General features: G+C 36.7%; 1 long non-coding RNA gene across 1 annotated transcript; it reads left to right on the plus strand.

Moving 5' to 3' along the window:
• Window positions 1-1,602: 1,602 nt before the first annotated feature.
• Window positions 1,603-4,165, plus strand: LOC128078686 (uncharacterized). The gene is made up of 3 exons (XR_008205749.1): window positions 1,603-1,975; window positions 2,234-2,340; window positions 2,762-4,165. It is a non-coding gene; the product is annotated as an uncharacterized LOC128078686 (long non-coding RNA).
• Window positions 4,166-5,105: the final 940 nt, after the last annotated feature.

A 5,105-nucleotide genomic window follows, 5' to 3' on the forward strand; every position in this document is an offset into this window, starting at 1 on the left:
AGCCCATCACTCAAAGGTCAGATCTGATATATTTTTGAGAGATTCAGTCTCAGAGCTCTTATTTCCCAAGGAAATGAGCTAGGCTACAATCATCATTACAGAGGAGAAGACAGATCCAGTCATTATCTAACACTAAAGGAATAAACAACTGGATGAGGAAGAGGGCAGTCTTGTACAATGAGAAGAGCAGCTGTAACTCCCTTTTGCCCCTGCTCAGCATGGCTCTCCTACATCATTTTATGCAGTCACTTCCAGCTGGGGCAAGTCAAAAACCCTGAGTGTGTTTCCAAGGCTAGCAAATGCCTGATGTAATATAAAACTGTGACTATTCAGATGTAGGTAAGCTTTAGTTGACTTGAGTCCCAAAAGCAGATTTTAACTCTACAAAAGAACAAAATTTTGAATAAATAGGTATATTAACTAATGAAAGCCTACATTTATTTATCTGGTTAGGATGTGAATGGTGCATCTGTGAATGTAAATGACTTATCAATTAAGGCTTCTCCAACTAGGTAAATGATATGATAGTGAATCTAAAATTCTCTAAATAAACCTGTCACATTTTTATACATCTCCACCATCAGGAATTTGAACATGTGTGCTTAATGCTTCATCTTTGGTAAATCATGAAAAATGATTGGTAGATGGTTAACAGTTAGAGCTGTGCCAGAATCAACATTCTTTCTTTTCCTAGAAGCTGAAGATTTAAAGATTTTCCCATCAGAAAGATTTATGCAAGGATTTATGGATCCTGCAAAAGTTGGCTTACACTACATTATTCCTTTAACTTTTGGAAATATTATTTCTGAAAACCTACTTTTTTAAGTACAAAAATAGGGAGCACTTCTTCATGAAGTCCAGGAGATCACATTCTAAGTATGCTTAATACATTTTCCTTTTATTTAGCAGTTTTGCAGAGTTGTTACAATGCTTATCACTGTAAAAGCTGCAAATTAACACAAACTGCTTACCATAATAATATTTCTTTGATCAACGATGAAACTTAATTTAACGAAATACAAGCTTTCAAAGCTCTGGGAATTCTTACTCAGATTAGTTTATTTCCTCTGATAGGTCTTTCTGCCTTCTCCCACCTTAACAGCAATTACTTGAAAAACACACCTCGTGATTTAGTCTGTTGTAAATGACATTAGAATGGATCAATTTATTCATAAAATAGTTATGTTTTGTTATCTCTTCCAAGACATTTGAAGGAGAGGTAAACACTGTGAAAAATTTATTAATGGTGGCAGCTTTGTCATTCAAAAATTAACTGTGGTCAGAATGGTGTTGCAAGTAATATTGGTAATAAAAAGATAGGAGTTGTATAATTGATGGATATCAAGATGTTACAATCACAATATAATCAAGAGAGTTAGGTGAAGTGGACTATGATAACAAGAGAGAATAAATGGAAGGCTTACCCTTATGCTGGGCTCACCACAAAATACCAGAAGGAGGGATCTCCAGGCAAGATCCTTTGCTGCTGGTAGCCAGCTCTTAAATAGGTCTAGGACAAGTGGAGCCTGGCTCCACTCCTTCCAGCAGCACAGGTGAATTGCCTTCACCTGTGCTCCTCTGGCTGAGTCATGGCTCACCTCAGGTGATCAATCAGAGGTTCAGCTTGTGACTCAGTAGTTCCCATACAGAAGTTCAACAACAAATAGGAAAAAGAAATTGAAGAACACTCATGCAACTAAGATGTTGTCAAATTAATTGTCCCTGATGTGATTTACCTAAGGCCACTTATAAAATTGGTTAAAATAATTTCCAAGCTACTAGTAGTTGTCTTGTTAACCCACCAGGAAAATGATGAAGTTTTGAGAGCCTGGAAAATAGCAAATACAGAGCCTATCTTCAGAAATGAGAAAGAGTCAGGGATTGCAGAGGAGTCATCTTAACTTCAGTTCCTGGAAAAAGTTCTGGAACAATAATCAACTGAACTATTTGTAAGCACTTGGAAGATAACAAGGAGGTGAGTAAAAGCCAACATGATTTTGTTGAGAATAAGCCTCTCCAAAATAGCTTTACTTCTACTTATGACAGATTAGAGGCCTTGTGGACGATAGTTGCCAGATATCTCTCAGCTGTAGTCAGAATTTTGACACCTTCTCATATAACATAAGCAGTTTTAAGAAATGTGGTCTTAGCGAACTATAGTAAAATCAGTGCAAGACTAAGTGGTTATTGTAAGTAGTGTTTTGATTCGGATAGATATTATTCTTTTTCACAGACACCAAAGCATGAACACCCTCAAGCACAACGGAAGGCAGTAGTACAAACCTCACAAATTGGAAACACAGTCCAAAAATTAGGATGTAGTCCAGTAGACATACTAAGGTAGTTAAATATTCTGTGCAAATGATGTGATCAACCTGTTGAGTAGCAATTCTTCAGGAAAAACTCAGAGGGTTATAATAGTTTACAAACTGTGTATGAAACAGAAGTGCCATTTAGCTGGGGAAAAGGGCAATTACAAATAGAAATTTCATCTGTAATGTATGTCTGCTCAGTATGATAAGACCACAGGAGGAACACAGTGGTGTGTTTCTGAGGTCTTTTGTTTCAAGGAATACATAAACCAGTTAGAAAAAAATACAAAGAAGAATTGCTAACGGTGTAGAAGGCATGATGAAAATGTACACTGAAGGAATTTGGCATGTTTAGACTGGAAGAGGGGTGGCTGGTACGGTTGATAACACTCTTTAAATATGTAAAAAGTAATAAATTGTACAAACTGTCCCCTCTGTCTTTTGCATAGTTTTTTGGTGCTGTAGCTGATACCCAAGAAACAAAAGTGTCAGAAAGCAGAAGGAGGACTAGAACCACCTGTCCCAGGACACTGTGGACTCTGTCACTGGGTACTTTGAAGACCAACATTAGACAATCGTAGAATGTTCTGCATATAGTTTGTCTTCTTGTGATTAAGGATTCAGTGACAACAATGTTTTCTTCCACTCTGTTTTCTATGGGGTGTGGTAAATATATCGATGAAACACTGTTCTTTGGCTCTTTTCCTTGTCTTTGTGGACAATTTCTCTGAAATAAGAGATTTTCCTAATATCTTGTTGCTAAAGAAACCACATTTCAGGCAAGGAAAATGGGGCAGTTGAAAACATCCAAAATGTCCTTGATACCTGCTATGTTACACTCACAAAGAAAACAAAATGTTCCCAAACTAAAGAGTACAGCACATAGTTTGGTTAGTCACTTTGGATGTGATTTTGAATGAAAAGTCAAGAATCACATACTTAGTGATATCTTCTTATAAACTTCTGGGTATTTATTAACCATCAACAGTAATTGAGCTGTGTTGTTCAGGTAAACTTCTGTAGGAAGGATACATCATTCCAAGATCATACAGTGCCATAAAAGATGGTATTTGATAGGAGGGAGTAAAGAAGATGGAGCCAGGCTCATTTCTGTGGTTCCCAATGGGCAAAAACAGAAACACAGCTGGTTCCCTCTGAATATCAGGAAACACTTTATTGTGAAGAAGTGTGTGATTGTAATATGGAAGAATGTAGACTTTTCCATAATTCCTCTCCTTTTGGTCTCGATATCTGAAATACTAGCATTTGTGTTAGTCTCTACTTGGTTGTTTAGTCAGACTAATACATTTTTCAGTTAATTTGCACTATGCTATTCACCAAATGTAAGTTCCATTCTTGCAAGAACAATATTTTCCTTTTTTACGTCCATGCCATAATTTGAACGCTATTTAGTATGCTCCTCCTGCTGATTCAGAGCCATAGTCCAAGTTCTGGCATCATTTTCATCTGCTATCATGTCTGTCATTTTCCTGTGGAATGGAACACTGCTGGTTTGTTTGAGGTACCACAATAATTTTTTTATCCAATAACATAACAGATGTACTCACTGACAAATGCAAAAATATACAAATATAAAAATTGGAAACACAGTGTTTACAAAAGAGGGAGAGTCATATTCTGCAACCAGCTGAACAAAAGATAATGATCTGAGTCACACAGAGGCACATAACATTCTTCATAGCGGGTGGAAAGATTTTGAACTACGTGAGTCCCTGGCTGACATATTCAGGTACTAGCTCCCCATTCATCCCTTGGATGCATTATGAAATCTGATAAGTGGCAAAGACACATCACAACATCTGCATGAGTAAAGGCATTTCTCAGAAAGGGCTGAAAGAGTTTCACAAGAACCTTGATGCGTATTCAGATACGCTAAGGAGGAGTTTTCAAAAGGAGGATTGTGAGGCTCTGAAACAAGTTGCCCTGAGACGTTCCGGATACTCCGTCATGGATAATGTTTAAAGATGATTTGGAGAGACTTTGAGCAAAATGACTTAGTGAAAGACATCCTTTCTCATGGCAGGGTGTTTGGAATAGATTATATTTATGGGTTCTTTCCAATCCAAACCATTCCTTAATTATTGAAGAAAATATGGAAGCAACTGATAAGTATTATGCTTGAGATGCAATGCACTAAAACCTTTCGTGGCTTTGACACAAGGAAGACGTGTTGTGTAGTGGGGATATTTGAGAATAAGGGCACTTAACCTTGGTAACAAAATCAGAATCTAAATCTGGACCCATTATTCAAAATCTTATCCCTATGCTGTACCTATATAAATATTGTTATTGTTTTTTTTGCTTTCATATTCTAGTTTGTTTGGTATTAACACCAGATTTTCTCCTTACTGAAAAAGGTTTAAATAAGTGACCAGAGCATTGTTAAACTACAATCACTCAAAACCTATTCAATAGCATTTAAGAATACAACAGTTCTCATATTTTTCACAAACTCATCCCCAACAATATCTACCTTTACTTTCCTGAACTTTTGTTTGTTTAACATATAATCAGAACAAATTTCACAGTTCTCCTTCATACTTCACTAGCACTATTTGCCAATTCTGCCCCAATGAAGTTATGGTATGACTACAAAGCTTGTCAGTTACTGGCATATTTTTTAATGCACTAGACCTGACCTCACCAGTATTGTCATATAGATGCACTGACAGGATTTCTGAGAATGTTTCCTGTATTGTTATGCTGAACCACTGTTACTTTCCCAGTGAACTGTGGGAGGAGTTGGTCTGTTCTGGAAATTCTAAGAAAATT

Source organism: Tympanuchus pallidicinctus, unplaced genomic scaffold (assembly GCF_026119805.1).
Source record: "Tympanuchus pallidicinctus isolate F22 unplaced genomic scaffold, pur_lepc_1.0 scaffold1, whole genome shotgun sequence".
NCBI lineage: Eukaryota > Metazoa > Chordata > Aves > Galliformes > Phasianidae > Tympanuchus > Tympanuchus pallidicinctus.